The sequence below is a fragment of the Pteronotus mesoamericanus genome, unplaced genomic scaffold (assembly GCF_021234165.1).
Source record: "Pteronotus mesoamericanus isolate MK-2021 breed Mesoamerican mustached bat unplaced genomic scaffold, CSHL_Meso_final scaffold_54, whole genome shotgun sequence".
Taxonomy (NCBI): domain Eukaryota; kingdom Metazoa; phylum Chordata; class Mammalia; order Chiroptera; family Mormoopidae; genus Pteronotus; species Pteronotus mesoamericanus.
The window spans coordinates 72,548,296-72,561,409 of record NW_026555321.1 but is presented as its reverse complement, the minus strand read 5'-3'; the positions used below and the strand labels follow the sequence as shown (position 1 = coordinate 72,561,409).

Sequence of the window (13,114 nt, the reverse complement as noted above, 5' to 3'; positions counted from 1 at the left end):
AACAAAAATGAATGATAGAAGTAGGAGTCCTAGAACTCCATCAAGAAGGAAGAAAACAGAATGGAGTAAAAGTGTTGGGAAAAACAACAGATTTTCCTTTTCTCCTTAAATTTTCTAAATTATGTTTGACATTAAAAGCAAAAATTATCACCCTGTCTGATATGGTTCTTAACATGTGTAGAGGAACTATTTAAGACAACTATATTATAAACAGCATATAGGTGGTGAGAAGGGCACATCACTTCTGTGATAGTCTTACCAAAAATGCACCACCTCAATCAAATCAAGGGGGCAAGGGATAGCAGTGGGGGGAAGGCAGAGACAAATGTATTTGAAAAAAATAAATAAATAAAAAATAAATAAAAATTTTAAAAAAACATGTGAAGCTAACAGAAAAACCAAAATTTAATAACGTCCTACAAAATAAGTAATCAATATTATTCAAAAGTGTCAAGATCATAACAGACTAAAGAACTGTTACTTAATTGGAAGACACTGAACAGACATCACAACTAAATGCAATGTGAGATCCTTGACTGGGTCCTGGGCCAGAAAAAGAACATTAGTAGAAAAACTGGCAAAATTTGAATAAGATCTGTAGATTAGTTATTGTATCATCAATTTCTCGATACTGATAACCATATTATGATTATATCACTGTTAACACTGAAATCTATACTATTTTTATCCTTTTCTCTAAAAATAAAAAAAGAATGTTTAAAGGCCATTTGTAACAGGAAAGACAATCTTCAGTGCTTCAGAATGAGACTTGAAAGAAGATGAGAGCCTATTAGAATAAATAACAGATAAATTTATTTTTCTATGCATATCAGAATTTTTAACTAAAAGAATCTTTCAAACACAGGAGAAGAGAATCAGTGTAGGCTAAATTTTCTCTTAATTAGAAAAATAAAGTTACTGAACAATGTGGTACTTTCTCCCTCTGATATAGGAAAGAAAGAATGTAGGAAAACAATTTCCTGGCATAAAAGCCTAGAAAATTACAAATTACAATATTCAAACACTGATTAGAAAGAAGAGTTAAAGGTTCCTCCATAAGTTAGCATTTCATAGAGAGAAAAATAATGACAAAGGCTTGTGTGGAAAATACAGCAACAGGAATGAAGAAGCATCAATAAATATTACTTGATTTGCAAAAGACAAGGCATTGCTGCTTAAACTGCAAATCCAAACTGGTAGTAAAAGCACTTATCACAAATTATTTTCAGATATTTCTGTTTTTAACCTAGGACAATATTACTTCCACTACCCCCAACATTCGTTCATTTTATTACACAGATTTTCCACTGAAACTACTCTTACATAGAGTAGGAACAACCTCAATAGTGATTCTATTAGGGTCTTCTTTGCAGCATTTGACAGAGAAATAAATGGAGAACCAAGAGAGGTTAATATCCCAGAAGCCAAGAGAAAGTTCAAAATGAGATAGAAAATTTGGAATCCAGCCAGGTTAACTACCTTAAAAAACAAAACTCAAAACTACGCAGAGGAATGTAACAGAATCCAGCCTCTGTAATGTATCATTCACAACAGTCAGAGGACAATCCAAAATGACCAAGAATAAACAGGAAAAAGTGACTCATACTCAAATGAAAAGGCAATTTATAGAGAATAAATGCAATATGCCTGATGTTGAAATAAACAGAAAGAGTGTTTAAAGCACCTATTATAATTAAATATATCTATAAGAAAAGAAGGGATACAAATGTTACCAGAGAAACAGAAATTTTAAAAAGAATCATATGGAAATTCTAGGAATGAAAACATAATATCCAAAATTAAAAACCCACTGGATGAAGGAGATATAGGAAAGAGTGAGGTGAACTCATAGATCAATAGAAATAATCTGAAGCTCAGAAAGAAAGAAATTTTTTTAATGGAGAAAGTCTCAGGAATCTGTGGAACAATATAAACAATACATGTAAATGGAGGCCCAGAAGGAGAGGAAATAGAAAAGTAGGCAAAATTCTATTAGAAGGAAATATGGCCAAAAGTTTCCAAATTTAATAAAAGCAATATATATATACCAATTTAAGAATGAATAAACATAGTTAGTTCAATATTGGTACCTCTAAAAAATCCATCCAGGTCCTAACTCCAGTAGCTTCGAATGTGATCTTATTAGGAGATAGGGTCTCTGCAGATGTAATTAGATTAAGGCTATCAGGTAAGATCACCCTAGATTTAGAGTGGGCCCTAAATCCAATGACAAGTGCCCTTATAGCTTTTCCCATCTTTTGAATTATTTTCTTACACTAGATATCAAGATTATCAGTAATTAAATGGTCAATTCAGTGGTACTGAAAAACAACCAGTAGAGTTGCAGCTTCGGGGAACAGAAGAAGAAATTCACTGTACAAAGCCTCTTACAGATAACAATATAAAATGCAGACAAACTGAAAGAAAAATATCTAAAGACACTCGAATGTGATCAAAAGCAGGCAGACACCAGGGCACAGTTTTAGCTTGAAAGACCAAAACTATATGGAATAAAAACTGTGAGTTTGTCGGGGAGGTGTTGCCTGAGGGTATTCATGCTTCCTGTAGTTCAGCCGAGGAAAAACTGTAGTCTTACCAGGTGGAGGTGGCAGAGGAAAGAGTTTCGGGGTGACAGATGAGCTGGACATTGAGGGAAGGAATCCCAGAAGTAACATAGCTGCATGAGTGAAACAACTCTAAATCTACCCAAATTCCTGACTGACTACAGATTTTACATGTACAAGGAAGGCCATAAAGGGTCCAATGCAAAAGTGGGCAGAAACAAGTAAGGAAATCATTAAGATCTGAATATCTGCTATTTTTGAATAGAGTGCAGTCCTTAAAGTGCACAAGACTCAAGTGCTGGGAGCTAAAGCTTTTCTGGACTGAAGTATCAGTAGATGTGGGGCTGATAGATCAGTTAAAAATTTAGGAGGAAGGCAAAAATGCTAGAAGCTAAGAAATGCAAAGAAGGCAGGCTCCAAAATCCGAGAATAAACTTGGCCCAAATAATTATGCAGGCACTGGAAAGACTGCAAGAGAAAATGTCACAGCTGGAAGCTGAAAGAACTAAATGGGGACATCAGCAAGCAATGTCACTATGGGGGAGGCAAAGCTTGCACTTGCAGATCAGACAACTTAACTGAGTACTTGACCAAAAATAAAAACTATACTCTAAAAAAAAAAAAAAGAAAAAGATAAAGTTGCTATACCAAAATATCCTCAACGTCCATTTTTCAAACAAAAGTTACAGACATGCCAAAAAAACAACCCCCCGCCCAAAGCAGGAAAAGGTGGACCACAGTCACACATAAGAGAGGCAATAGAAAGACTCCTAATGGGCCCAATTTCTGGATTTAGATGACAAAGCTTCACAGAAGCTATTATACATATGTTCCAATAATTAAAGTAAAATATAGTCTCAATGACTATTCAGGTATGAAACGTCAAGAAAGAAATAGACTAAAAAAGAACAAAATCAAAAATGTTAGATAAAAATTACAGTAATTGAAATGAAAAAAATTATTATATGGATTCACCAGCAAATTGGAGAATTTAGGGAAAAGAATCAGTAAATTTGAAAATGGATCAGTAGAAATTACATAATCCAAAACTGAAGAAAAATAAACAGTCCCAGAGACCTGTGGGACAATATCAAGAGTCCCAAGATATGTGTAACTGGAGCTCCCAAAGGAGAGGAGAGGAGAGAGAAAAGAGTATAGGATTTTTGAAAAAAGGGGCCAAAAACTTTCCAAAGATAGTGAAAAATATGTTGTTGTTATTCTAAGAAGCTAAATTAACCCCAAGCAGGATTAAAACAATCCTAGATATGGCATAGCCAAATCAGTGAAACCAAAGATAAACAGAGTATTTTAATAGTAGCTAAACTAAAACAACACTTACATACGTGGTACAGAAATAGCTGGCCAACCTATGGGGGAAAAAAAATTTCAACCCTCACCATACCATACACAAAAATTAACTTTAAGTGACTCTTAGCATTACACATAGAAGAAATACCATAAAATGTCTAGAAAAAAGTAAGAGAAAAATCTTTACAACCTTGAGGTAGCAAAGATTTCTTAGCTAGGGCCAAAAGACACAAACTATATGAAAAAAAATTGAGAATTGAACATGAAAATGGAAAACGTTGACTTTTCAAAAGATGCTATTAAGATGAAGAAAAAACAAATCAGGGGCAGGAAGATAATGTCTGTAACAGAAAAGACTCATAGCCAAAATATATATATTTTTAAAAGACTCGTAACTCCATAATTAGGAAAATTCCAATTAAAAACTGGGCAAAAGATGTGGACATTTCACAGAGATATATAATTGACCAATAAACACAGTGAAAAGAAGCTCATATTGTTGGTTATCAGTGAAATACAAATTAAGATATGAGTGAGGTACCACTGTACCATTCACAGAATAAGATTGATCATATCAGTATGAAAAGTTCGTATGTTGCTGGCAAGAGTGTAATGATACAACACTGGAAAAGAATCTGATATTTTCTTATAAATTTCAATGAATACTTACCATGTTACCCAGCAATTCCACTCCAAGACATTTTTCAAGAGAATTAGAAACATATCTGCACAAAATCTTGTACATGAATATTCATAAACAACTTTATTCATAATATCCCCAAACTATAAATAATTCAAATGTTCATCAACAGGTAACCCGGTAATTTGTAGTATATATCCATACAATTAACTAGTACTTAGCAATAAAAGGAACACACTACTGATATATACAACATGGACGAATCTCGAAAATGTTACAGTGAGTCAAAGCCAGACACAAAACTATGCATGGCATATGGTTCCATGGGTTGAAATTCCTGAAACAAAACAAACAAGCGAGCAAAATAGAACGAGAGACATGAAAATAAAGAACAAACTGACAGTGACCAGAGAGGTGAGATAGGGGGAAAATGGGGAAAGAAGGGGAAGGGTCAAGTCAAGGAACATGTATAAAGGACCTATGGACAAGGACAACATGGGGGTGGGGGGCAGGGGGGAGGATTGAATGTGGGAGGGGGTCAGCAGGGCAGGGGAGAGTAGTGGGGGAAAAAGAGGGACAACTATAATTGAACAATAAAATTTTTTAAAAACAAATAAATTTGCATTACAATTCTGGCCATAAAAAAAAGAGGAAATTCCTGAAAAGGCAAAACTCATCTTTAGTGACAAGAGGATATCCTGGTTGCCTAGAGCCAGAGGGAGGTGAGGAAAGTGGGCTGCAAAGAGTCACCAGGAAAGTTTTCACAGTAATGGAAATCTCTGGATCGTGATTGTGGTTGTAGTTACATGGTTGTCTACATGTTTCAAGTCTCATGAAGTGTACAAATAAAATGGGTACATTTTAACATATGTAAATTAGCATATGTAAAATATGTTAATTAATATATTTTTTATATTTTATTTTAGTGTTTATGCTATTATAGTTGTCCCAATTTTTCCCCCATTGTCCCCTTCCACTCAGCACTACTCGCACTCTGTTAAGCAACCCCCACACCATTATCCATGTCCATGGGTCATGCATATGTGTTCTTTGGCTACTCTATTCTCTATGCTGTACTTTAAATCCCCATGACTATTCTGTAACTACCAATTTGTATTTCCTAATCCCATTTTCACCCATCCCCCTGACCCCCTCCATTGGGCAACCATCAAACGTTCTGTGTCTATGATTCTGTTTCTGTTCTGCTTATTTATTTTGCTTTTCAGATTCAACTGTTGATAGATACGTATTTTTTTTGCATTTTGTTGTTCATATTTTTTATCTTCTTAAAAAAGACCCTTTAATATTTCATATAATTCTGGTTTGGTGGTGGTGAACTCCTTGAGCTTTTTCTTGTCTGGGAAGCTCTTTATCTGTCCTTCTATTCTAAATGATAGCTTTGCTGAATAATCTTGGTTGTAGGTCCCCGCTTTTCATCACTTTAAATATTTCTTGAAAATCCCTTCTAAGCATGCAAAGTTTGTTTTGAGAAATCAGCTGCAGTCTTATGGGAGTTCCCCTGTAGGTAACTGCTACTTTCCTCTTGCTGCTTTTAAGATTCTCTTCATATTTAACCTTTGGCATTTTAATTATGATATGCTTTGCTGTGGGACTCTTTGGGTTCATCTTGTTTTGGAACTCTCTGCACTTCCTGACTTGTATGTCTATTTCCTTCAACAAGTTAGGGAAGTTTTCTATTATTTTTTTCAAGTAGATTTCCAATTTCTTGCTCTCTCTCTTGTCCTTACGGCACCCCCATGATGCAATTGTTGGTACGTTTGAAGTTGTCCCAGAGCCTCCTTATGTTATCCTCATTTTTTAAAAATTCGTTTTTCTTCTTGCTGTTCTGATTGGTTGTTTTGTTTTGTTTTGTTTCTTGATGTTCCAAATGGCTGATCTGATTCTCAGCTTCACCCGCTCTACTGTTGATTCCCTGTAAATTGTTCTTTATTTCAATCAGTGTATCCTTCATTTCTGACTGGATCATTTTTATGCTATCGAGGTTCTCACTAAGTTCACTGAGCATCCTTATAACCAGTTTTGAACTCTGCATCTAATAGATTGTTTGCCTCCATTGTGTTTAGTTCTTCTTCCGCAGTTTTTTTCTGTCCTTCCATTTGGGCCATGTTTCCTTGTCTCCTCATTTTGGCAGCCTCCCTGTATTTGTTTCTATGTATTAGCTACAGCTGCTACGTCTCCCAGGATTGATAGAGTGGCCTGATGTAGTAGGTAGCCTGCAGGGCTCAACAACGCAACATCCCTATTACCCAAGCTGGGTACTCAAGGTACGCCCATCATGTCAGCTGTGTACACCCTTCTCTTATGTTGAGGCTTGATTGTTGTTGGCATGACCAAGGTCAGCCACCACCTGTGTTCTGTCCAGGGCCACAAACTATAAGCTACAAGAGATCTGCAAGTGGCTGCTACTTGTGCTGGCTTTGGAGACTCCCTGGTGAAACCAAGCTGTGAACCAAGGCCAGCTGCCGCTAGTGCCAAGCCTGGGGCAACTTAGTGAGAGGTACTGCAGGGATGGGGGAAGGGGTCCTTGCTGAAGTCAGATGCTACTTGTTTGAGATAATCTAGGAAAACCTGAAGGATGGGCCAAAACAAACCATTCTTACATAAAAGCCACTGGAAACATCTTTGAACGGGCCTGAAAATTAGGTGGGGCATGGCCTCGGGAAATCACCAGTGTAGGGCAAACAATGTGAGCCAGGTTGATGGAGTCTCAAATGTGGCACTTGCCTGCTGGCTATGTGGTGGGGAGGACTCAGAAGAGGAACAAGGGCCTCTTCCAGCACTTCTCTCTGGGATAAAACTGTCCCCCTAGCTCTCATCCTGATGTCAGGCCATTTAGTTCCTCCCATACATCTCTGATGCCTTTTAATCTGTTTCCCCAGCACTGGAGCTCAGAGGGTTGAATTTGAGTAAGTCTGTAAATGCGCTCTTTAAGAGAAACTGCCTGGGATTCCAGCAGTTTCTCTCTTCCACAGTCTCAATCCCCACTGGTTTTTACAGCCAGTATTTATAGAGACTTATCTTCCTGGCACTGGAACCCTCAGCTGGAGGACCCAGTGTGGGGCTGCGATCTCTCACTCTTGAGATATCCCTCCCAATTTTTATCTGGATATGGAGCCAGCCCATTCCATGTCTCCATCTCTCCTACCAGGCTCAATGTGGTTTCTTCTTTAATTACATAGTTGTAAAATTTCCACTCAGCTCAATTTCTGATGGTTCTGAATGATGGTCGCTCTACAGTTTAGTTTTAGTTTTGATGTGGTTGTGCAAGGAGGCAAGTAGTGTTTACCTATGCTGCCATCTTGACTAAAAGTCTTAAAATATTTTAATAGTGTAGTTATCTTTGACCCAACAGGTGAAGACACTTAGTCATTGCACAGACATCTCATGAATAATCTTAATTCATCTCACAATTAATTTCTAAGCAACTGCTACCTTAGGATAGTAACATTTGAATTTATCATATGTGCTCAAATGTAACATTCTGCCCTTATACCTGGCCCCCACCTCCAACTCCACATCCCATTCTGTTAGCTCCATGAAGGCAGAAACCTTGACTGGATTTTTGGTATATCCTCAGTGCTTACAAGAGTACCTGGCCCATGGCAAGTGCTAAATATATTTTTGTTGAATCAACGAATAAATGAATCCCTTACAAGTTAGCATTCATTAGGATGAATACCACGTAATATCTCCTAGGCCTTTGCTCAGTTTTTCTAGTCAATCTTCTACTTCTATGCTTTCAATTACATCTGTATCAATGACTCCACAGTGTCCGATCCTTTCTTGCTGATCGCCGGACTCATTACAACTGCTTATTGGACAACTCCATTTGAAAGTCCTATAGGCAACTCAAATTCCACATGTCTAAAAATGGAATTTACTAAATTCCTCTAAGTTAATTCATTCCATCTATACTAAAATTAAAACATCACCTCAAACATGTCATTCACGACTTTCCTCCCAAATTCTTGACAGAACAGTCTATTTACTCTCACATAGTTTCACTTTACTCTTCAATGCATTAAATCTAGTTCCCACCCTTACCAAACCAGTAAAAGTATCCTCACAGAAGTCAGCAAAAGAGATCACTTAGACGCTGGCCAGGTACCTCGGTTGTTTATAGCACTGTTTTAATATACCACGGTTGGGGGTTGGACTCCCCCACCATGACATATGTGAGAAGCAACCAACGAGTGCATGAATAAGTGTAACATCAAAATGATGTTGTTTTTCTCTCTCTCCCTATTCTTCTAAAATCAATTTTTAAAAAAAGAGATCCTTTACCTTTCTCAATGAATTCTGTTTTCGAAAACTGTACTTTAGCCCCCTTCCTCTATGCAATTAGCTCTTTCTTAATTCAATCTTTTTTATTTCTCTTCTGATTTATGCAAAACTACTCTAATTAGTCTTTTCACCACAGTCTGTCTTTTTTTAGTTTATCCTTCTCATTATCTACAGAACTATCTAAAATACAAACCCATGTCATTGACCTTTCAAAAATAAGTCAGTGGTCTCTGCCTACCCACTAAACTTCGAACTACCAGCAATACATACATTTTCAGCCTCCCTGCCAGCTACTTCCACTTTGAACTCCAAGCACTTTCTAAGAAAACACCTCGCCCTTTTGTGTTTAGTCCTTAGCTGCTTCTGTCTGCAATTCCCGTTCTTGATATCTACCTTAAAATTCTCTACACTATTTAAAACTTATTTCAAATGTCTCCCCTGCCATGAATCCTTCCCTAATTCCTTCTGTCAGAGCTGTTCATTACCATTTATAATTCTTGACATATGTAGCCATACCTCAAGTGGACACTTATCAGGTTACACTTCCTATGACACATTATATGGGGCAGGCATTACATACATTTTTTCAGGCAGCATGCCAGAAATCTTTCATTCTTTTTATGAAACACTGAACTACAGAGAGAGGACTAATCTGTGGTAGTGGTCATCTTCTGCATATTGAGTTTTTTATCTGTGTCCAACTTGACCATAACTCCTCCTGTGCCCAGTGCTTGAAATGCTACCAGTAGGTGTAGGTACTTTTTTCCAGAGTGAATAAAAAAAGTTCCATTTCCTGTTCTTTAGATAAATCAACTACAGTTTTCAATAGGATGATATCCCATAGCCAGATCAACTTCATATCTGTGTAATTCTTTACATTCATATGGAAATTATTGAACCTATTCTTAATATACTATGCACTATTTTTCTCTTAATAAGAGTTTTTCAAGCTGTGAACTTCTTATGGTTTTCCAGCAGTAGTCCCTGTTTTCTCAAATGTTCCCTTTTAGGACTTGCTTCTAGACTTTCATACACTTTAAAAAATATTTTTATAAACATTTCAAAAATTTTTCAACTATCCCTTATCTCTGACAGCTAAATCTTTTTGATGTGATCATGTTAAGATGGCAGACATTTTCAGAACCTAAAATTAGTCAAGGTTTAAAATTAATTAATAATTTCATGAAGAAAAATGAGTTAACCAATTACTGATAGGAAGTTTTGCTTGGGTAGTCCCTCAAATGTGTATTTACATAGTAAAATTTTATCTTAGAACAAAATCCAAAGTTTCTATCAGATTAAAAGAATCAGAATTTTTAAATGACTTAGACTGTGGTATATACAGTGGGGGGCATATTGTATTAATGAAATCTAAAAATACTACTGACTACGCCCACAAACTAGCTCTACTTATAAGGATCAGCCTTCAAACACTGTGTCATAGTTTGATTTAAAATAAAGATTTTTTAGCAGAAATGTACCAGGCACCTCTTTTTGGTCACAAAACACTGTATGTAATGCCTATTTCACTCTCTGTTATACAGTAAGTCAGTCAATGAATCTCAGTTTCATTCCATTGTTTACCCATATATCTCCTAAATGAAGCATGCCCCTGGAATGTCAGAGAAGTGTTTTCCAGTGTGCACAAATCCTTTACATGCAGTATCCCACATACAGTTCTCTTTCTCGAGAGTTGTCCTGGGTGAGAAGAGAACAATCATGAATTTAAGCCATTTTCATTCAGGGAAAAAAAACAAACCCAAAACTGAGACATAGCTGAAGCTGGAAAGAGGGAAACAGTCATTTCAACATTACCTAAAATGAATATAGGTATTTTATAAACACCAGCCTGACATGAAGGCTCCTGATGGACACTACAGTTAATCTGATATTACTCAGCAAAAGTCACATCACTGCCAACCTTCTCCAGAAAAGGAAATGTAATTCACCTTTAGATGAAAAATAATTTTTCTTCAAAGACTTGATTTTCAAATAATTCCAACTAGAGTTCTCATGTTGAGTTGAAATCTCTTCTGATACAAACAGTAAAAGCTGCTGATATTTCTACTTGGGCAGAGCACAAAAGGACAGCCATCGTTTTTCTGCAGCAGTAGCTGGTTTCAGATCCACATCAAAGTCACTGTGGTAGGAAAGGCTCTTTCTGGGTTTGCACATTACTCTTTCTTTGAAATGTCTTAAATGTCTTACTATGTACATGCAGGGACCAAGGCTCAAGATGAGTGTCTTTATCCTTCTGAGTTCCACAATTACGCTGCTCAGTGATAGCAGGTGGAGTTAGTCCTTAACAGTTCATACAGTAATAATGGACTGTGTTGCTCAAGTTTGCTTGACTCTTACCAGTATTTCTGTTACTTATTACAGTGTGTTTTTGTGTGCATCAGGATTTCTTTCTTCAAATGTAATGTTTTTCTCTACTGTGTTGGAAATTTTAGCAAAATGAGTTGATCTGGTATAATTCCACTGCTTTTGATGGAGAAGAGTTATGTGAAGTGTGGTTCGCATCCCCTTGGGGTTTGGGGCCTGTAACTATAAAATAAGCCTGCTACAATCATATTAAACTTCACAAAAGGAGACATATCAGTTGAAATGTATTGTATGAATTATCTTTGAAAAGAGAAGTTTTAAGTAGATGTTTCAAAGCCTTCTATTGACATTCTCACTTTGCTGGGAATGGCACCAACATCTAAAACTCAATATAATGAAAAGTCCCGCTATAGGACACTCCTTAAATCTGTAAAAAACAAACAAACAAAGAAAAAACCTAGTGATGGTTTAATGGAGATACCAGCTAAGTGCTTTGTTATATTTTTTATGTAACAAAAACAAATCTAGTGTTTTGTTTTACAGAATAGTAAACTGAAATTAAATCCATCTAGAAGGAATAATTTATTAAAATACTGTCAGCCCAAATAAATAAATAAATAAATAAATAAATGTACCAATGAATCAAATACGGTCAGCCCTCCATAGCTGTGGGTTCCATGTCTGTGGACTCAGCCAACTATGGATCGTAAATATTTGAAAAGAAGGTCACATTGTTGCTGATGTGTACTGTGTAGTCAGGCCTATGATGGTGGCATCTGTACTGAATATGTCCAGACTGTTTTCTTGTCATTATTCTCTAAACAATACAGTATGAAAATTACTTACATAGCATTTACATTGTATTAGGTATTATAAATAATCAGAGATGATTTAAAGTAGACGGGAGGATATGTGCAAGTTATAGGTAAATATTAATCCATTTGACATAAGGGACTTGAGCATCTGTGGGTTTTGGTATCTGTGGGGGTCCTGGAACTAATCTTCCACAGATACGGAGTACCTGTAAATCATTTTCATGTTCATTCTAATTTTCTTATAATTCATTTAAATAAAGAAACTGCTTATATTTAATTATACAGAGATATTTCTAATATAATTAGTATGAAAAATCATAGTGAAGATATAAAAACTTAGAGTAAGGTAAATTAAAACATAACAAAAAATATTCTACTTCAGCTCAAATGTATAGCATTTCATGAATGTCTCTCCCATAATAGTTTTCTTTTAAAAGTCACATGAGTTTGAAACATTTAGGCATTAAAATTAAAGAATATCAAATTACGTAACATGAAGCCCTGAAACACTATGGTATGACTATAATTTCAAATGAGTTTTTATGAAATGCACAGAAATTATAGAAGCATACTAACTGAAGCATAAAGTCTGAAGTTTATGGAACTAATAACATAAAACTCTTTTCTAAAAAAATAATGAAACAATCATTAAAAACATTCAGGTTTTCAAAGAGGATAATTAAAATGCACTCAATAAAACTGCAAAGAAACAAATATTCATTTATGACAAAGATCCAAAGCTTCCTTCTAAAATGTGATTAAAACCTTTAGGTGAGTCCAAGCAAAAATAAAAGAATTACCAAGAATGTGCAAGCATTCAGTCACATTCTGCTCTGTGAAATCAGCTTTATTAATAAGATCTTTAATTGTATAATAATTTAAATTATTTTATAGGCTTAAGAAAAAGAATGTGAGCTTAATACCTATACTCTGGTGAGCAAATATGTTTTTTGTAATTTATAAATTTTAATTAAAGAGTAGATAATGAAAAAAATTAAAAGTTAAAACAACTTAGTTTTAAGTACACTAATATAATTTTACTTTGTAATACAATATAGTTGTCACATCAAATTTCAATGGGCAAATAAGGCCAAAGAAGGGTTTATACAATATTCAATAAGCAATAATATCTACTCAGTGTACAATAACAAAAAAAA

At 35.5% G+C, this 13,114-nt stretch overlaps 1 protein-coding gene across 1 annotated transcript in view; it reads right to left on the bottom strand.

Annotated features, from left to right (window-relative positions):
- Positions 1-13,114, bottom strand: part of STAU2 (staufen double-stranded RNA binding protein 2) — a 317,711-nt gene that overhangs the window by 129,256 nt on the left and 175,341 nt on the right. The gene's annotated exons all lie outside the window — the stretch shown is intronic.